Source organism: Meles meles, chromosome 5 (assembly GCF_922984935.1).
Source record: "Meles meles chromosome 5, mMelMel3.1 paternal haplotype, whole genome shotgun sequence".
Lineage (NCBI taxonomy): Eukaryota > Metazoa > Chordata > Mammalia > Carnivora > Mustelidae > Meles > Meles meles.
Genome location: NC_060070.1, coordinates 139,519,637 through 139,545,259, shown reverse-complemented (window position 1 = coordinate 139,545,259; position 25,623 = coordinate 139,519,637). Strand labels below are relative to the sequence as shown.

At 44.2% G+C, this 25,623-nt stretch overlaps 1 protein-coding gene across 6 annotated transcripts in view; it reads right to left on the bottom strand.

The window, feature by feature from the left end:
- PHACTR1 (phosphatase and actin regulator 1) overlaps positions 1–25,623 on the bottom strand; it is a 558,036-nt gene that overhangs the window by 326,464 nt on the left and 205,949 nt on the right. The gene's annotated exons all lie outside the window — the stretch shown is intronic.

Genomic DNA, 25,623 nt, shown 5'->3' with positions numbered 1-25,623 from the left:
TGCATCTCATTCCCGTAAGACTTGAGTTCATGAGTCTATTTAAGGACTACTGAAATGAGGCACGTTCATGCCGATTTTGCCGTCTCTGCTCAGCGCCGGGTCTGGGAGCTTTCTCCCGGTCACGCTCTGAAATAGCTTCCCTATCCTAATCACTCTCGAGACCCTTTCCTGATTTATTTTCTTTCCTGACTCTTAGCATCGTTTGATATGATATGACACATTCCCTTGTTACTTTGTTTGTTCTCTGTCTCCCTCCACTGGAACATAAGCTCTGCGAGATCAGGGACTTTGGTTCACTGATCTAAGTCACTCAATAAATGTGTTGAGTGTTGAGTCAACGAATGACCACGTTATCTCCAAGAACCTTCCTGGGTGATGGGAGCAGGGTCGCGGTGATGACATGCGCTGTTGACGTTGGTAGCGGGTACAGCTTTACGATCCTCTGTGAATCCATGCAGCTGGCCCAACACGCACAGGCAGCTGGGCAGAAAAAGATCTGAAATTGTTGGGCAGTCTAGGGGGCTCAGTTCACTTAAGCATCAGACTTTGGCTCAGGTCATGATCCCGGGGTCCTGGGATGGAGTCCCACATCAGGAATCCCTGCTCAGCGGGGAGCCTGCTTCTCCCTCTGCCCCCTATCTCTTGCACGTGCTCTCTCTCTCTCATAAATAAATAAAGTCTTAAGAAAAAAAGATCTGAAATTGCTGAGACCAGTGAAGTCCCTATCTCATTTCTTTCCTGGCTCTGCAGGAGCTAAGAGACTGCATGGACCGAGCAAGATATTTAAAAATAAATAAATAAAATAATATCAGGGCCAGAGATTGTTACTAAAATGATGAAGAACAGAAATCTTAAGTTTTAGATAGTAGTGCACATAATGGGTTTGAAATGATGAGTTCTTAGACTCTTTCTTTTACAGTCGATAAGAGGAGAAATTGGACAAAAATTGGGTCTGAGGTACAATGTCACCCCTGACCCCCAGTGGCCCTTGATAGTGAAAGCGATTTGTTCTGCTGTGGCTAAGCCCAGTCCTGCCCCTCTGTCCATTTTCCCCCTTTTCCATGTGACGAATGCAAATTACATGCCTAAACTTCAAAGGAATTCATTCTTGCCTTTCTTCCATTTCCCTGCCTTGTCCTCCTCCCGCCATGTTCCCTGTAGAGGCTATTGTCCTCCGAGGTTGTAGCTCTAGGAGAAATGTGCAAATGGCATTGACGCCAGTTCAATGAAGGTCTTCTATAAAGATGCACGTGAAAATCGCCCTGTGGAATATGTGCTTGGATGTACAACTGTACCGCAACCAGTCCTCGTGCGACTACTTTTATTTGACATTTGTGTGTAAACAGATCATCAAATTTATTCTGCCTTGACCTCCTTCCTTAGGAATCTGCAAACCATGCCTTACAAATAAGGGGCACACTTTTCAGTGCATACAAAGGACTTTCTGACTTAGCATTTGTCACTTTTTATGTTTTAATTAACCTCGTTTGATCTCTTTATTGTTGCAATTACATTCCAATTCTGTGTGCAGACACTTGAGTGCCTTGGGCTAGATTAATCAATTAATATTACAATTAGTATTATAGCAATGTAAATATAAGTGGGGAAGTGGCTAGAGTAGCTCTAGACACATTACTTCCATTTTGAATAAAGAGAGCCTGGCTATGGAAAATTCTTTCAAGCTATTTTGAAGTACAAAAATCCTCAAGGCACAGAAGGGTTTAAGATGGGTTTTTGTCTTGTTGTGGTGCTAACTCAATAGTCATTGCTTGCTGCAAATATGCATAATTCTTTAAAGGGAACCATAATTGTCAATTGATCTCATTTTCTCTGTTGCTCAGTCTGAAAGCACCAGGCAGTGAGGCCTTGATCAAAGGCCTCAGTGAACAGGGGGTTTGAGCAGGTTGTAAAAGATTATGGTCCAGGGGCGCCTGGGTGGCTCAGTGGGTTGAGCCGCTGCCTTCGGCTCGGGTCATGATCTCGGGGTCCTGGGATCGAGTCCCGCATCGGGCTCTCTGCTCAGCAGGGAGCCTGCTTCTCTCTCTCTCTCTCTGCCTGCCTCTCTATCTACTTTGGATCTCTCTCTGTCAAATAAATAAAATAAAATCTTAAAAAAAAAAAAAAGATTATGGTCCAAGGATAATCTCTTCTCAGGCAGACTACAAACCCATTGCTCAGCCATGGGGTGACCTCCCAGCTCCATGCACAGGTCTAAGAGATTTTTTAGGAGCCTGTCTCATTTCACACAAGGCACACATGGTGGCCGGCAGCCACCATGAATGCAGGGTTGAACACGGAACAGAGTCTGTCCTTCAGGCTTTGCAGAAACCACGTGGTTAGATGGAAGTCAAATGAGGAACACTGGGTCCTAAATTCTTTTTCAGTCCCAGGAAAGGTACCCATCCTCCAGATTACTGCTCCCCTAACACACTAGACCCAAACACGCACATGCGTGGAGTTACCACATCTACCCAATCATGCACAAAAACACGCAGACCATAAGGAAGGCATTAATCAAGACCTGAGATGCTCTCCTTCCTTTGACTGAACTTCTGTGTTGCAACATCAGTGGCTGTACGTTATATTGGGCCTTTAGTTCCGATGTATTCTCTAAAGCACGGGTATATTTTGTGTACACATCAGATTGTAGCAACCAGTAGCATTTATTGAACCTTTGCTATGGCTCACATAGTATCTATTTTCTCCTGTAATCCTCCTAACAAGCCTATGAGCAAGGTGCTGCTGTTCCCCCTGTTTTATGGACCGAGGAACTGGGGCACAGAAGGGGTCCATATTTGGTGAAGGATAGAGCAGGGATTGAAAGGAGGGATGGGGTTTTGTACATCTTGAGTTCCCTCAAAAAGCACTACAAACACATATAAGGTGATCAGCAGCTAGCTATTAATTAGAGTTTCAACCCCATGGGATGAGTAAATTCGTGCTATGTCAGGGTCTCAGGGGGAACTGATACAGATCTGAAATCTTCCTCGAAGAGCCATGGAGTAAATCTTATGCAATGCCATGTGTTGAACTGTGGACTCCCAAAAGATAGTTAGTTCTAAGCCCTACGGTCACCTGTGAATGTGACCTTATTTAGAAATAGGATCTCTGCAGATAGAATTAATCCTGTTTGGTTGGTGACCTCTGGGAAGCGACGAGAGCAAGAGGCAAGCATGTAGGGAGGAAAGATGATGGGACGGCACCCAGGGGAGAAGGCTGAGGAGGAGGGTGCCTGAGACTGGAGACTGAGACTTGCATGTGCAAGTCAGGAAACGCAAGGCTTGCAGACTCCCCCCAGCAGCTAGAGGAAGCAAGTTAGGATTCTGCCCCAAAGACTTCAGAGGAGGCACCTGGGTGGCTCAGTGGGTTAAGCTGCTGCCTTCGGCTCAGGTCATGATCTCAGGGTCCTGGGATCGAGCCCCACATTGGGTTCTCTACTCAGCAGGGAGCCTGCATCCCCCTCTCTCTCTGCCTGCCTCTCTACTTGTGATCTCTCTCTCTCTCTCTCTGTCAAATAAAAAAAAAAAAAAAAAAAGACTTCAGAGGAAGCACCATCCTTCTGATACCCCACTTTTGGACCTTGAGCTTCCAGAACTGTAAGAGAATAAATTTCTGCTGTTTCAAGGCACCTACTTTGTGGTACTTTGTTACTTTGGTACTTTGTAGCTCTAGGAACCAATATACAATGCACGCCAACTCAGTTTTCCTTTTTATAATAGATCAGATTGTAGATGCCCTGTAAAGTCCCCTTGAGCGGCACTCATGCTAAGTAGAGACCTGTGCAGCTACAGCTGGGGCCCCAGGAGGTGTGGGCTAATGTAGTTTATGTAGGAGCTCTCTCAAGAAGTGCGTGATTCCTATGTCCCGCAATATATCAAGTCGAGTTGAGGAGGTCACCACTGGTGGCACCACGGGTCCCACTCTTGCTTCATCCATATCCTCCCCAGAATGAAAAAAGTCTGGACCTGGTGGGAATATATAAGACATGAAGCTGTGAGGCCAGGTCCGAAGGTGGAAAGCTATCTCTACCCACAGTCGGGTATTTAATATCCCAGCACCGAACCTCATTTTTTGGTTCTTTCTGATCTGGCCTAAGAGTTCCAGATGTTGGTCTGTGCTGGTCCATTAAGAATCTTTATAAGCCCGTAACAGAAACAGTCCTTTTTTGGGGTGGGGAATATTGTCTTTATTCCAAGATTATGCCCTTCCTAGTAAAACATCAACATGCCCTTTGTCTTACAAAATGAAGGTGACTCTGAATAGTAAGGTTTTTAATCTTTTAATTTCCTCTTTTGGCAAAATAAACAAAGTTGATGTAAGGATGTCAAGCCCTCATTGTGTACTGAGATTTTATAATGTGTTCCATGGAAAGTCAAAGTCTGACCTTGGGTAGGCTGTTTGTCACAGAACTGTATCAGCTACTTTTTCCCTGATTCATCCTATAGCAGGGAACTATAAAGGAAGAGAAATGACAGGGAAAAAAAAAGGAGTTGGAAACACAAGGTTTTAAAAATATGTAACTTACACATAGTGAAATGCACAAATCTAAAGTGTCAGTTTGATGAGTTTGACACATGTATAACCCACGTAGGGAAGCGACTTTTAGTTTCAATTCTACCACTATCTGTAGGACCTTGGAAAAGCTACATAACTTATGATCTCCAGTCGTTCATCTGGAAACAGAGTGTGGACTAGCATGTCTCTAGGGATAGACAGTTGTTGAACTCCATCTGACTCTGATTTCTCTACTCTTGCTCAAAGATGAAGAACCAACTGTTAATTTATTCCACAAGTACATGGCGAACAGAGACCATGGGCGGTCTTCCTCTAGTGCTGCGGACATAGTGGAGATTGTCCATGTAGTAATTTGAGAAAGAAGGCACTTGGATGCTTTTGGTGCTCATCCCCTTGAAGATAAAGAGAATCATATTGGAGAAGGTCCATTATAGTCATCAATTCTAATAGGTCTCTTTGCTACCTTTGTCTTCTCTTTTCTCCTAGTTTTTATGGCATTGAGAGTCTCAAATTATGATGATTTGATCACTGCATTTTGAAATATCCTTTAGAGCACCTACTTTCCTTAAGTAAAATGTCATTTCCCATGAGCATTTTAGTTCCTATGTTATTTGTAGGACATTTCTTTACTATTATTTTTTTGTTTAGTTCAGAGAGAGAGAGAGAGAGAGAGAGCGAGAGTGAGTGAGCGCACAAGTGGGAGAGGCAGAGGCAGAAGAGAGAATCTCAAGCAGACTCTGGGGTGGTGAGTGTGGGGCCCGACTCGGGGCTGGATCTTACAACCCTGAGATCATGACCTGAGCTGAAACCAAGAGTCAGATGCTTAACTGAGTGAGCCACCCAGGAGCCCATTATTTGTAGGACACTTCCAGCTTATAACTTACAATCGAATTTCCAACCTTAAGAAAAATATGAAACCATTACTTAATCCAAATCGGGAATACATTAAATGTTGGTCGTATAGTTAGATAAATAAGAGCTAGGGTAATGTGTCTCTCTTTGCAGATGTGAGTCCAGGCATTTCTACACTCTGAAACTCCAGACAGGTAGTTCAACCTTACTGAATTCCAGTTTCTTCGTATGGAAAAAATGGGATAAAATGTCTTAGGGTTTTCTCTATTCCTTAGGGTTATTATGAGATAATATTGATAAAGTGTTTGGGAACCATCTAAATCCTTTTGGGCTACTATAACAAAATGCCATAGACTGGGTGGCTTACACAGAACAGAAATTTATTTCTCACAGTTCTGGAGATGAGAAGTCTGAGGTCAGGGAACCAGCATGGTCGGGTGAGGGCCCTCTTCCAGGTCATAGACATCTTTTTGTATCTTTACACAGTCAAAGGGGCTATGGAGTTTTGTGGAGTCTTTTCTGAGCACCAATCCCATCATGAGGATTTCACTTAGTGATTTAAGTATGTCCTAATGTCATCATCTTTGGGAGTTAGGATTTCAACATATGAATTTGGGGAGACACAAACATTCAGACCATAGCAGGAACCATCAAGATCATTTGGAATTATATTTTAAAAAGGCGTTTATTATTGAAAAAGTTGAAATTGTTTAGCTTAGAAGGGAGAATAAGCAATGATGTAAAATAGTCTTTGAGTATACAGAAGGTAACTAGATCGACCAAAGTTTAGATGACTCTTGGAAAGATTATTTAAGAATAAATGGGCTTAGAGTGCCTGGGTGGCTCAGTCATTAAGCATCTGCCTCTGACTTAGGTCATGATCCCAGGGTCCTGGAATTGAGTCTTGCATCAGGCTCCCTCCTTGGCTGGAGGCCTGCTTCTCCCTCTCCCATGGCCCCTGCTTGTGTTCCCTCTCATGCTCTCTCTCTCTCTCTGTCAAATAATAAATAAATAAAAATCTTAAGAAAAAAAAAAAGAAAATCTGAAAAAAAAAGAATAAATGGGCTTGCATTATAATGAGGAGATTGGTTATTAAAAAACAAAAAAGGAAAAATGCCTTGTCTTATATGCTGATTACACAGTGGAACGATCTAGTAAGGAGCACTTAGAATTCACATCCTCAGAGATGTTTGGGAATAGCACTGGTTACAATTGCTGTCTTGGATAATTTGCATATTTACTACCATAGAGACAAACAGATGAATAAGAGTTTTTTTGAACATCCTTCCTAGACTAGGATTCCAGAACAGGATCTAGAACTCCGGGTGAGATCCAGACCCAACCTTGGGGGGCTACCTGGTCTTTTTCGGAAGACATTAATCAGTAAGAGGCAACAGATAATTGAAGGAAAGTAGTGTTTAGAGTTGTGATTCTCAGACTTGAACAGGCATCAGAATCATCTGGAGGGCCCCACTCTAAGAATTTCTGATTCAGTGCGATTGGGGTGGGGCCCCATGATTTACTTTTCTACAAGTTTCCAGATAATTCTGATATAGCTGCTCTGGGAACCATACTCTGAGAAGCACTGATCTACAGAGAAAGAGATTCCATAGAGCGCAGAAGACTGCTATTGTCTGAGTGATGTTGGAATGCCAGCATTGTGGCCCCAGTCCCAGCTGGCTGAGTCTCCCAGCTGTGAGATGCTGAGACCATCTGTGGTGGTGAAATGACTGCTAGGTCTTTCCTTCTGTTTCTCAGCCCACACCTGCCAACCTTGGCTTGCCTGCACTTAGCAGGATGTATACAAGGGCAGGTCAGGGGGCACATCCCTAGGTCTTCTATGCTTATGTGAATCTGTTTATGTGAATTCTGCTTTGTGAATATCCCACCTATTTAACTGGAGTCTGGGTGCTGACACGAATAATTTCTTTTCATTCATCCATTTACTCATTCACTTATCAATCCAGCCTTTAAATATATACTCAGTGTAGGTGCCTCGTTATTGCAGTAGGTAGCACGTCAGTCTCATAAATATATACTCAGTGTTTACAATGTGCATGGCCCTGAGGTATATATTTACTCTGACTCTGCCCCCAATCTTCTGCTGGATTTTTTGGGGGGTCCCTGGACATTTATATTAACTTGCTGCAGTAGAGACTGCTGACTCCTTTCTTTCAGTAAGAGAACCTCCTGAGTTTAGCCGGGCACAGAGCCACGGTGCTCAAAACCTATTTGCCAACCTTCCATGCAGTTAGGTTTGACCGTGACACTAAGTTGAGGCTAAAATGGGATGAGCCAAAGTAACACGTGTGACTCTGGGGTTGGCTTCTTTAAAGAGGAAAGTGCTTCCCCCAACTTCCTTTCTACCCTTCCCGCTCTCTGAGAAGTGACAATGGCTAAAATAATCCGGAAGCCAGCTCACCAGCCGTGGACCACTCCTTTCTCGGCTGTTATGTTCAAGAAAACCAAATTTCTATCTTGTTTAAGCGACTGTATTTGGGGACTTCTTTGTTATAGCAGCTTAACTTTTATCTTAACTAATACAATGGACTGTATGGTTGTCCTTTGCATGTGTTCTTTTCTGGACTCAAGATTCAGCTCAAATTTCTAGAATCCTGGTACCGATAAAACCTTTCTCGGACTTAGAATGGGCTTTGAAGTGGCATTTGTTTCCACCCCTTCCAACCACATCTGGTCCACTGTGCTCTCCTTTACAGCGACTCACCACTTAGGGCGATTCTCTAAGACAATGCTGGAGAACGAATGTGACTGGTCATGCTGAAACACAGATGCTGTTAGAACAACCCAGGCGAAAACACCGATCATCATATACCTGAGTAATTGTTGGAATACCAATTGTCAGCAATTTGGCACTCCTCTTTCTTTTCCTGCAGTCCCCAAAGAGGTTCTCCAGACACACAAAAAAAGCTCTGTTCAAAGGGTGCGTTTGCAGGTTTAACCAACAGAGTAAGAAGTCTTTTACTTGCAGGATTTTAGGGATAAACTATTTTATTAAAAAGCAGTGCGAAAAAATTGGGACCCCTGATTGGCTTGGTTTGTAGAGTGTGCAATTCTTGATCTCGGGGTGTGACTTTGAGCTCCATGTTGGGTGTAGAGCTTACTTAGAAATTAAATCTTTCTTTCTTTCTTTTTTTTTTTAAAGAAAGTGCTGGGGCTCCTGGGTGCCTCAGTCGGTTGAGCGTCTGCCTTCGGCTCAGGTCAAGATCCCAGGGTCCTAGGATCGAGTTCCACATCAGGCTCCCTGCTCAGTGGGTTTCTGCTTCTCCCTCTGCCCCCCCACCCCCATGGTCTCTCTCTCTCTCTCTCTCTCTCTCTCTTTCTCTCCTTCTCTCTCTCTTGCACATGTGTTCTCTCTCTCAAATAAATATAGTTTTTTTAAAACGTGCCCCCCCAAATTAAAGGGAGACAGTACTATGTTGGTGACTCAAAAGACCTTGTCATCTGCATCAACATTTAAAACAATGATTACTTAGCCAAGACATTTACATGAAATCGAAACGATCACTTCTGACAAGCCAGAGTGAAGGAGCAGTCTCGGTGGAGGCTGATGAGTGAGATGTCATTCAAGAGTATCATCTGGGGATCCTGCATGTGTTTTTCTAAACTAAGAAGACACAATGAAGAAGTGGTGAGCTTTGGCCATGAATAAATGGTCCTCAAAGAGGTAAGATCGGCAGCAGTTCGTGTGGTGTGGCTATGGAACAGCAAGTCATTTGTTCTTTGGATTTGTGTGTTTCAAGTCTGAGAGCCACTGTGGGTCTTCAGCCTCCTTGGGGTGAGCCACTGTCCTCCACGCTCTTCCAATCAAGGGATGATGCATGATCACAGATAATATTCTAGAGTCCGTGTGTCCTCTGGCTGGGACATTTTACTACCATCACTACCATTCGATCCACACTGAGTGTCCATAAGGAATAGTTGGGAAGACTGGGGAATCTGGACTCAGGGCCCCGGAGCAGAGCCCGGACAATGACTCAGGTGCATGTCACTTGCTCCGTGATGCTGTCAGGAGAAAGGGTGAGCAGGGGACGTTAGGGCAGGGGCTCAAAGCAAGGATGGGGTCTCTGCCGGAGTCTAACTTCAGTCTGACTGACCCCACGGTGAAGCTTAAAGCATGAACTGGCCCACGGAGATGGTCCCACCTGTAGGCAAGGGAGCCAACCTTTTGCCCCCAAGGGCTAGTCTTCCACTCTTAGGCTGCGAGCTGCCTTTGGGGGAGAATGAGCCGGGATGCGGGGATGCGGGGGGACACATGACTAACAGGGGCCTCATTTCCCGATGCAGCAGCTCTGCTTGGCTTAGGGAATTTCTCCAGAGTGGTGCTTCTCAGACTTGCTACACACTGGAGTCTCCTTGGGGATCTTTTAAAAAATACCACAGTGTTGCAGCTACACCCAGACATTGTGATTTAAGGAGCTTTTGCCTGAAACTCCCTGACTTCTCCCTCTTCTTCTTCTTCAAGATTCGTGTGCCCTTCCTCTGCTCAGTCCTCCTTTGGTCCTGCCTTCGGATGGGTCTACACGTCAATGCTGCTCTCTTCTGGTGCCTCGTGTGTGTCCGGCCCAGTTCACTGGGCTCTCCTTTAAGGATGTGGACAGGGCTTGGTCTCTCCAGGTCCCTGCCACAGTGCCTGGCACAGAGGACCACCTCAGGCTTCGTGCCTGGAAAAATGAACAGTGGATATAATACAACTTTCCTAATGAGTGGGACAGTCACAACTGCTCTACCGCTTGGAGGAGGAAGCCGTCCTTCAGGGCTGCAGCAGGCTTTGAGGGAAAGGTGGAAATTTAACCAGGATTCTGAAGAAATAAAGGAAAAACAAATCCCTGCCATGCCCCAGTTTCTTGGTCTATCTAGAATCCTGGGGGTTGACTTCAAGCAGTTTTGGTGGGAGGTAGCAGGATGGAAGCTGGACGAACCACTGCTCGGCAGCCTTCCAGGAGGGACCAATCGTGGTTTTTTTTAACACACGTAGTGAAAACTGCTCTGGAAAGAGATCTCGCCCTTTTCCCGCGGTCATTTGAAGAGGATCATTCATCCAACAGCAGGTGTCTGTCCTTCTCCCGTTCAATGTATTAATAAATCCCAGGTGACACAGTGGGGCATGGGGACGGGCGCCCTCATCCCAGCCATGATGGCCGGCTCTACTGTGCCCCCTGGTCTTAGCCTGTCACAGGACTCCCCAGTTTCCACCACGCCTGGATGTGACTGCAGGTTGCAAGAGAGCCAATAAGCCAGCTGAGGTTTATTGCAGATAAAAGGGAGATTGGTGCTGGACGTGGAAGGCAGAGCAGGAGATACCAGCAGGCAGCAGTGGGAGGACAGCCATCCTAATTCTGGTGTGCTGACCTGCCGGGGAGGATGGCTCCTTTCAGACTCCCAAGAGAGAGTGGGAGTTGAGCTTGCCCCTTCCCTGTGCAGAAAGGTTACATCTCTCTTCTGCAGGTGGACCTATAGGATGCCTCTGGGTTTGTTCTCTCGTCAGACTATTTTCTACAAAAATACTTTACATTCTCAGATGGTCCTCAGCCCCAGGTTTTATCATCATGGGCACATGAGGGCCTTTTTGGTGGGCACCTACCAGTGCCTATTCTGCTGGCCACGGTGTTTAGGGACCCAGGCTCTGGATTTAGGCAGGCCTGGATTCAAATCCTGGCCGTGTGACTTGAAGGAAATAACTGAGCTTCTTTGAGCCCCAGTTCTATGATCTGTACCATGGAAGTAATAATAGTACTTTCTTTATAGGCTTATGGTGATATTATCTGTGCAAAAACACTCAGCATCATTCCTACAACATAATAGGGATTGAACATGTTGATCAGCTTGTTGTTGTTGTTGCTATCATTGATCTCTCAAATTTCATGATTTTTGAAAGTCAGTGCAAGAACCTGCACTTGGCCTTGAGGCTAAAAAGGCCAAGGAGACCCGGACCTCGAAAGCTCATAGTCTAGACCATCAGATGCACTGAGAGCTTGAAACTGAAGTTCTGTTTGACAATGGGTCACCACTTGCCTACACTGCACCTTTATGTGAGTCAGAAAAACAGATGCTCCCTCTCCCAGTGGACTGGATTTCAGACCCTGTTCTCTTGGCCAGGTGTCCCCACTCACCGAACAATGTGAACAACTGTGCATAATGACCGTATGTGACGCGAGCTATGCCAGCTGCATTGGCAAAACTGTGATTATTGTCCTTGGGGTGGAAAAAGTAAAATAAATCCGTACAGGGAGGGTGGCATCTAAGCTCTATCTTAAGCAATGACTAGATTTAACAAGGCTTGCACGATTTGCCAGAAAGAGCAGCAAAACCAAGGCACAGAGCCATGAAAGGGGTTGGCTGGAAAGCTCTGGGACCCGTGTGAAGAGCTGTGAATGCCACACAAAGGAGTTTGGTGTTTTGTCTATAAGTAGTGTGAGCTCATGACCAGCTCTGTTTGAGCTCAGTGCCTGCTGGACATTTGTGATATGGGTTTGTAAACAGAGAGTGAAGAGGAAAGGCCATTCTACAAATCCTGATAAGAGGAATGAGGGCCCAAAGCAGGTTGTGATGGCGAAGTAGCCAATGCCAGAAGTGCTACAAAGGACGACTCCTCGGAACTTGTTGGACATCTCTCTATGGAGGTAGGAAATCTGGGCGCCTGGGTGGCTCAGTGGGTTAAAGCCTCTGCCTTCAGCTCAGGTCATGATCCCAGGGTCCTGGGATCAAGCCCCACATCAGGCTCTCTGCTCAGCAAGGAGCCTGCTTTCCCCTCTCTCTGCCTGCGTCTCTGGCTACTTATGATCTCTCTCTCTCTGTCAAATAAATAAAATCTTAAAACAAAAAAAGAAATGTGAGTCAAGGGTCCTGATGATGCCTATCAGGATAGGGAACAGGTGTGGTAGGCAAGGACTTGGGTTTGGGAGAACCCAGATTGTGAGGTATATCAAAATACAGATATTTTGTGGTATATCCAAATACTGATATGGATGTGGAATTCAGGTGAGGATCAGGGCACAGATTTGGAAGTTATCAGTGTACAGGACAGAACAGAAGCAATGGGAATGGGTGAAATCTGTTGGGAGGGTATGTAAAGAGAAAAGAAGATCCAAGACTGTATTGTGGGAAAATCCCATAAGAGACTAGACAGGAAGACAACAGACAAAGAAAGAGAACCCAGTATAGTAGAGAAGATCCAGGAGAGACAGGAGTAGGAGTGAAGGACATCGAGGGCAACCATAATTCTAAAAGAAGTTAGGCCAATAGCTGCAGAAAGTTCTTTTTTTTTTTCTTTTTTTAAGATTTTATTTATTTATTTAACAGACAGAGATCACAAGTAGGCACAGAGGCAGGCAGGGGAGCGGGGGGAGGCTGGCTCCCTGCTGAGCAGAGAGCCCGATGTGGAGCTCGATCCCAGGACTCTGGGATCATGACCTGAGCTGAAGGCAGAGGCTTTAAGCCACTGAGCCACCCAGGCACCCCTCACTGCAGAAAGTTGTAACAGTATGTCTGAGAGGTAGCATTGAGGAGTTTGTGGGGATCTAACCAAAGAAGTTCCAACAGTGACGTAAAATCAGAAGCAATGCTATAGAGGGGATGCCATTTGAGTTTAAGGGAAGAAAGTGGAGGAGGAAGGAACATAGATTATTTTTTCAGAGATTAGTGAAGAAATGAAAAAGATATACGGTTCATTAGGATGGGTTCAAAGATATATGAGGGAGAGGCTCCTAGAACTGGATTAGATATTTCTGCTTTGGATAGCAGAGAAAGGGGAGACCCTTTTTTGGGTAAGAGAGAAAGAGGCGTCCCCAAGACATTTTTGTTTACCTTTGGTGTTTAATTCTGGGCTTTCTATAATATCAATGCAATTTCAAGATAAGCTGCTATTTTTATGCGATGTTCTAGGGGGAACAGTCATCAGCCAAATCTAGGACTTTCAAAATAAAATATGAATTCCAAAAATTAAGGGGAGTGGGGGAAATGTACCAATGTCTACTGCACACCTGCCGAATTCCACTTGACGTGCTAGTTTTATGTACATCATCTGATGCGATGTTCAAAATGACTCTAGGATGTGGGAATTTTCCCTCTCAGAACAGAGGTTCCTAACCTAGAGGTACGTGAAGTTTTTGACATTTTATTCCACTTTTTGTGTGTGTATGCATGGCCTTTGACAGAGTTCATAGCTTTACTATGACAAGCTACAGGGTCCAAAACACTGACGACAGTTGACCTGGAGGACTGTTCATCCCACCTAGCATGCAACAGAGTAACGGGCATTAGTTTCATTTTGTTTGCATTTATATTCTTCTAGGGGAGTTACTACCTTGTATAGGCCTTCTGCACAGGCCTCTCCAGAGTCTTGAGCAACTAACAGGCTCTGGGTACTTGTTGATTAGTCAACTGACTGTTGTCGTGTTTATGCAAATCTATTTATAATTTAGAGGGAAAAGACAGTAGAGAAGTTTTCACTTTCAACCTGCGGCTGGTATCACAATGTAACTGTGTTGTATCAACAGGTCACTGGAGGCCTCAGTAAAAGGTGACACAGTTATTGGGAGCTATTTGTGCTTGAAATTTGCATCACAAATGTCCTACGAGATATTTGACTGTATATAAAATACAAAAGGCATCTGCTGTGCGGCTCTATCAGCAGCCACCGCCAGGAAAGCATATGCCAAGATAAACAAGCAATTTAGGGGATGGATCTGAAAGAGGACCAATACCAGAGAAACGGTCCCTGCTGGCATAATGAGCTGCTCGCCCATGATTTCTATCAGAAAGGGTAGGTACGGAAGGGTAATGCAAAAAGAAATGACTTGAAAATGTCTATTTCCATTATGTTCATCAACTTGTGATACAAATCATAGGGAAAAGCACTTATGCATTTTTAAGATGGGCCTAAATGAGTGTAAGCAACTGCGAAATACAATTACTTACTGTAATTTAAGACTTTTCATCTCATTTTATATCTCTTTAAAAATTCATGGAAATTAGTGCATTGTCAGAAGCTTGGCAAATCAGTGCTAATGGGAGATTGAACAGTTTGGTATGGTTGTTTATTGAAACACAAAGTAAAACCAATAGTAAAACTTGTATTTTTATTTGTATGTGGTTTAAATAACCTAAATATAGTTATGAATCTATGTACTGGTTATGTGTGTATACATTCACACATACATTTATCTCTATCTTTATCCTCATACTGACACAACACCTCATACCTCATACTTATACAACACCTATATCCATATCTGTATCTCTATCTATCCATCCATCCATCATCCATCCATCATCTATCCATCCATCATCCATAATCCATCATCCATCATCCATCATCCATCATCCAACCATCATCCATCCATCCATCCATCCATCCATCCATCCATCCATATCTGTACCTGGCTATATCCATATCCAGATAAAATATGTGTGTATATATATCCAGATAAAATATGTAGCTTATCTGCATACACATATATTATCTAGAACACATAGTCTCAACAATCTATAATATAGGTCAATTTAGTTTGAAGGGCAAATTATTTATATAAATCTAAAAGACTGCCAAAAAATAAAGAAACACAATTTATATTTGGTGATCATATCATTCAGGATTGAATGAATAAATCAGAGTGTTTGATGTGGAGAGTTTATTTTAGAACCTTATTATCACCAAGAGAGACTGCTCATCATCCAAGCTTCCACATTTATAGAGTTGTTTAGAGAAGCAAAGTCTCATTATAAGGTAAGTACATCACATATAAACGGTCCACTTATAAAAAATAAGTCATCACCATATCACCTCTTCCCACTACCCATCTTCGGTTCCAGCCTGTCCTGGAAGACCTGTTTCTTACTGATGGTTACTGTTCTCCGACAACACAGTGTAAATCGACTGTAAAGAAAAACAGCAGATCTTGGGAGGAATGTAGGTTTCCAGGAAATGAGTGACTATGATAACAGAAAACTGAAAAGCCAGTGAAACATGAGCTTCTAAGAGATCAGTTAGGGACTGAAAAGAGAAAAAAAATTGGCCGGGATAATGACAAGATAGACGCTTCCGTTGGCATACTCTCAGCGTTACGAGAATGACATGGGGAAAATGCAGGAGGTTTTCCTCTGATTTTGTAAATGCGATTCTATCCTGCGTTGTCCTGAAGAAGCCAGACATGATGTCCGGGATGTTGCATTGTGCTATTGTAATATTTGTTGTAAAGTTATTTTAAGTAACACGTTCTTTTTTGCGTTTGTTTTATGAGTTACTGCATAATGGTATTCCATCCTAAATGTTGCTAGATATAGGATGAAATAGCTTATATGATTAATTTTTCAAGGCAAAACCTTAGTCATTCATCTTTTCTACTATTGATTATTGAAAGAGAGTCAATTTTGGAGTAGATTCACGTTCATGACCTTTGATAAGGACCTGTCCATTATACGTGAGATCCGCCAAATGTTTTCTAATTTTAGAATATCCCCAGTCCCCTTTGCATTAAATTTTGAGCTGCTAGAATTCTCTTTAAACATTCTTAGCTGCAGGGGTAATAGAGCTATGAAAGAAGCCTCAGTTTCTGATTCTATCTTTGTAATCTCCCACCATGTTTTGCTTGTAGGGAATATTCAGTAAATATTTTAAAGATGAATGACGTTCTTTCAATTTACTCCAACATTCAATGCGGAGTCTTGGGACCAGGGTAGGGCTGTATGAGGAGGGGCCATTCCTTTTAAGTACCATGGACCTGATGTCTAAATATTTTTTCAGTCTCAAAGGATAGAGTAAATTTCAGTGGAGCTGCAGATAATTTCGAGGTTACTGATGTTAGAGTGTTAAGTCTGCTTTATTCTTCTAGGAGTGATGATAGCTCCGCGTAGGCTAACTCACATGCTCTAGGCTTCCTGTTCCCTGGATGCCAGCCCTGTATCCTGCAATGGAGCTTTACCTTTGTACAACACCATAGTCTTCTGTTTTAAAAACATCTTATTCTGTTAATCAAAACTTTGCAAATGGCGGCATGTGCAATTGTTCCCATTTTACCGATGAAGAAACAAGAGCCCAAAGAGATGAGATCACTCAGACGCTAGTCTCTGGATTCCAAGTATAAAATTCTTCCAACCGTGCTGTTCTCACCACCTGTAAGTCCAGGAAGCAGAGTGCAAGTTTGCTGGGTTCGGCGGGGAGGGCTGACATGCCAGAAGACACATTCAGCTGTGCATTTTGGAATTCATATATGAGAAGGAGGTATAGACACCCACTCCTTTTACAGTAAAGCCTCTACACAAGGTTGTTTAGTTCTGAGGGTCATGCTGCCTGGGAGAACCTTCGAGAAGCTGTGGCTGAGACAGAGAAGAGCAGAACCTGTAAATCCCCGTGCCTGCAGTGTTCTCCAGGATGCAGTTGCTCTGATCACTCACCAGAGTTCTGGTTCGTAGCTAGTTTATTGAGCACCTGCTATACGTAAGGATCTCCATAATCTCCACGAATCCTAATGGGACCCTCTGAAGAAGCATCAGCTCTATTTACACCCTGGGGTACTGGGGCCCAGAGAGGTTGACAGATACCCAGCAGCTGCCACAGAGCTAGTTAGTGGCACAGTCAGAATTTGAACCTCAATCAGCCATCTCCACAGCCTCCTGATTTCTCTGTGAACCCGCTGTGTCCCATGGTAGCTTGGGAGAGATTGGAACAAAGCAGACAGCACCAGGGGCTTCGATTCTGGGGATAAAGATCCAAGTCTGCATATCATGGTGCTCCACAAATTTTTCTTGAATAAATGGATTGTTATGATGCTGTTCCTTATGCTTACCTAAAATTTACTTATTATTTTTATTTATTGCCCTATATAGCATCATTAATATGCTTGCACAGTTGTCTCTTGGAGCCAGCAGCATCGAATGTGTATGAATCTATGTACAAGAGGACGAGATGACAAATGGTGTTACGAACTTTTACTCAACATTTCTTTCAATACTTCAGTCGCATAATTATGAAATGCTTTGAGGATTCTGAATCAGAGTTCCTCATTTAATGAATGAGGAAGCAAGATCTCTCAAGAAGAGTCCTCTGTGAGGTCCTACTGAGCATAAAAGGCAAAGCCGGAATTCAAATCCGGGGATTCCAACTCCAAATTCATTGTTGTGTACATTACAGTCATCATTCCTTCTAAAAGGAGCTCATATTTGTTCTCTGCTCGATAGTCCCACAAAGTGTACCCTTGCCTTTTGATTGCTCATCGTCCTTGTGACTTTGTGTGGTAGACAGCCCAGGGGCTAGCATTCCCGTCCTGCAGATGCGGAGGTAAGTCTCGGAGAGTGTAAGATTCAGTGCCCTTCCCATGATGGCTGCTGGCCCGGAGCCAGGCCATACTGCCATGAAGGGTAGTGCTTGGTCCGTCCTCCCTTCTTCTTCTCTCCTAGCTTGGCTGGGATGTCAGCAACTCCTAGTATGCCGGCCTTGTAGTCTTGAAGACACGGACTGCCTTTCTCATCTGTGTGCCCTGCATACCTAACCCTGGGCCTTTACTTGTTGAATTTATTTTCCAGAAAGCTGAGCATGATTACCTGACGTGGTACCTAACAGAGTGTCATCTTTGACCATTAAGTTTTGTTTTATTTATTTAAGGTGGGGGGAGGGGCCGAGGGAGGGGGGAAGCAGATTCCCCGCTGAACAGGGAGCCTGATGCAGGGCTTGATCCCAAGACCCTGGGATCATGACCTGAGCTGAAATCAAGGTCTGACGCTTAACTGACCTGGTACCTCGACTTTTTTTTTTTTTTTTTTTTTTTTTTTTTAAGCTGTGGGATCCTGGCAGGGTGGGGAGTAGGGTAAAGCAAGGAGGTTCCTGGGGTACAACATTTGAGGAGGCACTCACTATCCAGGGTTAGCTCTGTACTTGCACAAACCTGAGAACAAGCACTTCCTCAAATTTTACAGCCTGGACTCATTTGCCTCTCTCATCCTGACTCTGGACCTTGGACAAGGTCCTTCACTTCCTTAAGCCTTGTCTCTAAAACACTGCTAGTTAGTAGCACCAAATTCAGAATGCCAAACTCAATGTCAAACACGAAAGGCTTTAGGGATCAATAAAATGTTCTGCACAGCTTCTGAAACGCAGCGGATTACTGAAAAATGGTAGCCATTAGTATTAGGGATACTATTTTCAGGTCCCTTGAACTTCAAGGTATAAGTCCTCCTTCTCCCCTCCCAAACAGTTAACTTGACACAGGAATGCCCGTCACCTTGTAGCTACTTTCTTCGTTCCGTTTATTTTGCTCCTACTTCCCCTTGGCCTGGCCCTATTCCCAGAAACACTTTTATAACAACAGGCCTTTTACTTTCACTGTAATTCTGCAACTTGTTAATTATTATTATAATTATTATTTTTTAAATAGGCTCCGCTCTGGGCACATGCCCAACGAGAGGCTTGAACTTAAAACCCTGAGATCAAGACCTGAGCTGAGATCAAGAGTCAGACACAACCACCCACACACCCCCTCCACGGGCACCCCTGCCACTTGTTAATTGTAATGCAGATACAAATTTACTCCGTCATTACATTCAGACCCTCCTTATACTGCCAGGCAGGGAAAATAGAAACACGAAGAGTAAAAGCTTGATAATGCATGGATTACCATTACTGAAGAGATAACGAGAAATATACATTATCGTCTTGGCAAATGAAGACTCCCTGGCAGTTTATTTCAGGTGACAGCCTTGGAAAAGCTCTTCATCTCCTCTGTTAGCCTAGAGTGACTCAAATTGGGGAAGAAGGGACCGGCTGAAGTTTCACAGGTGCATATGGCCTGAAATACTCAAGGTCACCCTCCATAATGTGGATTTTGAACTTAATACAACGTACTGGGATTTTTTTTTAACTGGTTTATGAGTATAAAAAGCTTTATGCTTCATTACATTCATTGTCATGTAATTTAGAAATGAGACAGAAACAAGTTTTGCTTTCTTCTATTCTCTCTTCGTTTGTTCATCATGCATTTAAGTTCATTTGGAAAATTTCAGCCAACCTCTGTGCTGATATTTATCTGTTAATAGTAGTAGTAACAATCATAATGTTAACATTTCTTGAGTGAGTACTGTGTTTCAGGCAAATTATTCCCATGTTAATTTCTCTGTCTCTCCTTTTGAAACAATTCTCCTTCAAGGTAACTATTACCTATTATGATATTTTGAAGATGGGAAAGCCAACCGAGGCTGAGGTCCGGAAGTGATTTTGTCAACACGAAAAGTGAACTGTGGTATCCATGGGACAACATATCCCAGTGTTTCTATAACGTCGGGCACAGAATAGGAATGAAACTAAAATATGCAAAAGACTTGGGGGTCTCTCCTTAAAGAGATGAGTCCAGTAGAGACAAAACTGACTTCAAAGGGGCGCCTCGGTGGCTCAGTGGGTTAAAGCCTCTGCCTTCGGCTCAGGTCATAATGCCAGGGTCCTGAGATTGAGCTTTCTGCTCGGCAGGGAGCCTGCTCCCCCCCGCCCAACACCACCTGCCTCTCTGCCTGCTTGTGATCTCTGTCTGTCAAATAAATTTAAAAAATAAAAATAAAATTAATTATATAAATTAAATATATATATTTAATTATATATATATATAATTAAATAAATTATATAAAAAATAAAAATAAATTTAAAAGAAACTGACTTCAAGTACAGTACAGATTCAAGGGCATTGTTGCTGCACACAAAAAATGATGGTTTATTGGACTTCCAAATGTCTCAGTGAGTGCAGTGAGGGACACCAGACGGATCAGCCATTAGCCACGGGGAGTGTCGCAGTGGGAAAATGAGCCGCCACTTTGTGTGTGAGAAAGCTAGCTCTAAGTTTTGTAAGGCAACCTGGTGAAATATTTATCTTATTTCCTTGAGTCTAAAACACAACTTCTAGATTGTAAAGATTATCTTAGCGATGTGCACACCCAATGTGGCTGTGTTTCTTTCTTGCATTAGAAGTCCTGAGTGTTGAGCCCCTACAAAACAATGGCATTTTAGAATCAAAGACTTTTTGAAATTCTTTTTTTTTTTTTTTTAAGCTTCTGGCTGATGACTAAAAGGTAAAAGTTAAGTTTCAGGTGACCTGGAAGAATGGTCATTTCTACCGTAGATGCAAATTAAATTCTAACAGTCTTCAGAAACCGACACCTGGCCCACTTAGACGGCCCTGGTTAAGATTGCTCTTTTTGCTTCTATCTTTAGATTTGATGACATGCTGACCTGTCCTAATGGTTTTTGGTATTGGTGAGTGATTTTATACTAGGAGTCCAGACTCAGGGAGCATGCTCACTTCTGACATAGAACGCGTTTTATGCTCAGAACGACATCACATCAAATGAATGACTATTGAAAAATACAACCAGACAACCTCTGTATGCAAATGTAGCATTGGGAGCCACGACAGCTCTCACAAAGCGAGGCTAATTTTATGTACAAAGGCAGAGGCAATGTCAACAAACATCATTCTAGATGCACTGTCAATATTTGGACTCACCTTCCACTAAGTGGAGACGAAATCATGTATAAAACAAACCATGTTTGCAATCTGAGGTATGGATACATGTGCGTGATTACAGAGGCTATGGCCTGAATAGGAATTCTGGACTGCACAGGAGTAACGGGAATTCTAAAATGCCAGCTCAGTGTTTTCCTAGATTTTCCCTGACAGCTCCTTGATGAGGAGGAAAGTGTGACAGCTAATTTGCATGCAGCCCAAATGGCCAGCCCTCTATCTAAGATTGCGGATGGGTCCTGTATGGGGGGAAACCACTTTGTGACTTCTTGTGGGGACCGATTTATAAAGGTGATCTGCTGTGCAATGCTTCTGTTTGCCCAGGGGGAGACCTCTTCTTGTCATTGGACTTGATTCCTATCATTATGGGTGGAGCTAAAGTTTCACGTTCTAGAAGGCAGGATGGTGTTTTATAGTTAGTTTTGCTTGCCACCAGGAATAAATTTGATTCTATTTTTAGTGGTACCTTCAGAAGAGAGGAATAATTCCCGAGTTCTGAGTTCCTGAGCCCAGGTCAGTGAGTGAGGACCACTGGGGAAACCAAGGGGAAACATCCACATCTTGGTTTTCATTTGTGGCTCTCTCTTTGGAGCTGACCAAACGTCACAAGCACGAAATAAACCTGGATGATTCTGATATGGTCTAAGCCCCTCTGTAGGGTCAAGCTGAAAAGCTGTAGGTCTGGAGCTAGGATCCAACCTGTCCCGTTTAATGGCCCCTGGGTGTAATGACTGGCTAATGGAAACCCCAGTCTACGCTGCCAGTCCTCTTGAGACAAAGTCATTCCACAGTGCTCCCACTAAGGAAGAGACTGTTCTGAAAAGAGTAAACTGTTGTACTCCTCAAAGAACTGTCCCCAGTCATGGAAGAAGGAATTGATGAAGTCAATGTGAGTTGTGAACAAGAGGACCAGGATGCAGCGCGGAGCTAGAAGCCTGGCACACTAACTCCTTATTAATAGTTAGGATCACAGAGGTGACCTCGGCTTCCTTGGCTACTCCTTGTTGTGAAAGCTAATAGCGCCCTTGGACTAGCCAGAATCCATCCGAATTCCAAGTTACCGCAGGTGACGTGCTACAAAGGCCTCCAATGCTGATATGTTGAAAGCAAAAAAACTGGGGCACTGGGTGGCTCAGTCAGTTAAGCATCCGCCTTTGGCTCAGGTCATGATCCCAGGGTCCTGGGATCGAGTCCCGTGTCGGGCTCCCTACTCAGTAGGGAGCCTGCTTCTCCCCCTCCCACTGCTGCTCCCCCTGCTTATATGCTCTCTCTCTCTCTCTCTGTGTCAAATAAATACACAAAATCCTAAAGAAAAAAAAAAGGGGCAAAAAAACCCAGTAATTGTTTATCACTTTGGCAATTTATTCTACTCAGGAGCCCAGGCCCAGAAGTAACAAGCTCTCCTAAGGATTATCAGTTATTAATTACTTTGAGTTAGCACTCGTAAATGTACTGATTGTCAGCCTTATACTTTCATTAAGGGTGTGTCGCTAGGAATGCCTAGCATGTTATTTTGATCTCTTCCCCCCCCGCACCACCACAAGACAGGGATCCCGACTCTCTGAATGCCATTGCTTTCTCAAGTGTAGAAATATGGCAACACATTCGTTACACAGGTTTATAAATAGATGACAAAGCTTGACACGTACACGGGTAATTTAAAATATTGCACGTTAAGAAATAAAATGAGAGCAGAGAGAAAGAAGCAGCTGGCTTGTTTTGTTAACAGGAAAGGTTTTGCGGAATGTTGGGACTTGCAGGATGGCAGGGATTTTCCCGTGGACGAAAGCAGCCAAGGGTACTCCACACAGAGGAAATGCCTTGTTTGGGAGGACAGTGGTGGAAAATTCGGGGCTTGGTGTAAGAAACTCAGTGTAGTGAGAAGTGAAAAGAGGCCACGTGGACGTGAAGGTTGAGAATAACATGATCTCAAGAGAAGGAGGTGGGCAAAAGGGAGCCACAGAGGAAGCTTTCTCTTTAAAAGTTATAAAGATTTTATTTTATTTTTTAGAGCAGTTTTAGGCTCATAGAAAAATGAGCGGACAGTACAGAGAATCCCACATGATTTCACGCCCCCACCCCCACACAATTTTTTTTTTCTTTTCTGTTAACGTCGTGCATCAGCCAATTAGCCAGCTACCAGAGGTTTTCAAGCAAGGGCATATGTAATAAAGATAATTTTGTTATTTTAGGAAGATGCTTGGTAGTGTGCAGTGATGGGACTGGAGGCAGGAAGACCAGTCACAAGGCTGTGGCCACCACCTACCTGACAGCTGGGAAGAGGATAAACCCAAGGCAGAGGTGGCAGGGGCAAGAGAGGATGGATCTGTGTTGCAGGTGACATGCTAAGGGGTTAGCAAGATCTGGTCACTAAGTGTGAGGATCTTAGTGGAGGCAACGGTGCCAGCCGTGGATTCATTACTGCTCAGCCCTGGATTCCCTGTTCTGGACAGGCTCTGCCAGAATGACCGGAGTCTTCAAGCAGTCCTCTTTCCGTGTCAGCAGGGGGCGCTGGCGGGGGCAGACAGGAAGAAGGAGCTCCCCTGTTTGCTGTGCGGCTTTGTGCTTTTTGGTGCTCTTGTTGCATGTCTAGCAGCTCTGGCCGGGCCTGGTGCCATATCGCCGTAGCCCTGCCCTCCCTTTGCAGATGCAACACACTCCAGACCTCATACACACAGTGGGGTCCCGACGCCCTTCGTGCCCACCCACCAGCCTGGGCTCCTCTGAACTCCAGAGGGTCTGGGCTTGCTGATCTGTCAACGAAACTCATGCCCGGATACCTGGCCAACACCTCCATCATCCAGGGGGCCACAACCATGCCTTCCCAGTGAGATCTGAATGCCAACCCTGGGGGGCAAGACCCATTTCCAAATTTGTCCTTCCTTGGGTGCTGTCCCACAGCCCGAGACTGCCCTTGAGATCCCTCTTTATAGCTTTATAGTTAGCCACCAGCATAGTTTAACACTTCTTATATTAAGCTTCCTAATTTCAGTCACGGTGAGGTTTCTGTATCCGAGTTGGAACCGGCGAGCTGAGCAACGGAGGGGATGGAAGTCCTAACCGAGATGGAGGAGTACGAACATCTTTTGGCGGTAAAGACGATGAATTCACATTGGCCAACTGTGGCATTGAAGGTGCTTGTGGGACCTTCTGGTGGAGAAATCGAACAGGTGATTGGGACAGGAATCTGGAGCTCGGACTGGGGACACAGGTGTCTCTAGCATGAATATGGGAGCAGACGTAGTCACCAGGGAAGACACGCAAAGTCTTCCGGGGGCAAGAAAGACCAAGTATGGAGTCCTCAAATTTTCCTAAGTTTAAGGACCAAGCAGAGCGAAGGTGTCAGAGAAAGAGGGGAGAGGGGCAGCCCTGGAGGTAGGAGAACAAGCAGCAGTGGAGGAAGGACATAACAAGAGGTCTCAGACCATTCAGCAGAATCAGGTTGCCTTCAGAACTTACTGGATATTCCAGATATTCTCAGGAATAACCCTAAGAGTGTCAAATGGGTAGGATACAAGGATGTCACCTCTGGGAACACTTCCCGTTGGCCAAGAGTGAAATATTATCAAGGGATACCTGGGGTTTTATCACCTTTTCTTCCTGTGGGGTGGGGGGTGGAGAATTCCAGTTCTTAGGAGTTCCCTTGCACCCGAGGGCATGTGGAGTGGATCTGGAGTCACCTGGGAGCCCTGACGTGATCTGAGAGCCATCTTTAGCATCCAGGCAATTCCTGGGGCAGTATGATCTCTGGGCGGAAGCTGATCGTGTTTGATCAATTTTATCAAGTTCAAAGCTGCCCGGCGCCTGAATGGCATACAGTTCTCGGACTTCTTGCAAGAGGGTCTCGGGACTTTGAGCGCTAAAATTTGCATGTGGTTTTTGATATTGTAAGTGCCTCTGGGACACAGTGAGAGCTCACAGTCAGTTTGTCTGGCACCCAACTTCTTAGACAAGTTCCCTGATGAACCCATGGGTCCTGTGCTCTTCTGTATTCTGCAAAATCTCTTTCCACTGAGACCTGGGAAATCACCTTCGGTGCCCCAATCAGATGGAGCCATCTGATTTTTATGTTTTGGTCATAAGTCTATATGGTTTTTCTGTAGGAAACTCAGTATCTAATCTGATAAGTTAAACCATGCTTCCTGGGAATGGAAGGGATAGATAGAAAGCCTTTTAAGTAGGATGGATACATCCTTGGAACGTTTTTTTGACGGCTCTAAACGCCAGCTAAAAGATTGTCATTTCTGAATACATAAGGGCAAAACACAAGCTACTTGTTAGATAAGGCAGGGGAGTGGAGTGGAGGGAGTGGGAGATGGGTTTGTACCTCTCATGTATTTTTTCTTACAGGAGCATATCCTGACTTTATAGATGTGTGCAAACATTGGCAGCTGACAAAACCTTTTCAGAACCAAACCAATGACTCTCTCTTTGGATAAAACAAGCTATGCACTATAAATACTGAAATAATGGATCCTGTGCTTAGTTTTGACATGAGGTCCCCTCCAAGACTGCCCCTGTCATCTCCGGAGGTTAAAAACTGTGGGAGAGAGACAACAATCACAAAATGTCTCCTTGTCTTCGATCCTGCATTTTCCTGCGACCTTCCCCTCTCATCTGTTGGTCTTCAGGTAGTCAAGTTAATAGAGCTTTCAAGAGAGGGTTTTACAGTCGGTGGCAGAGAAGGTTAGCTGCCCTGAATCATGGCAGGTCGTTTTGTGAATCTGGAAAGGGGACA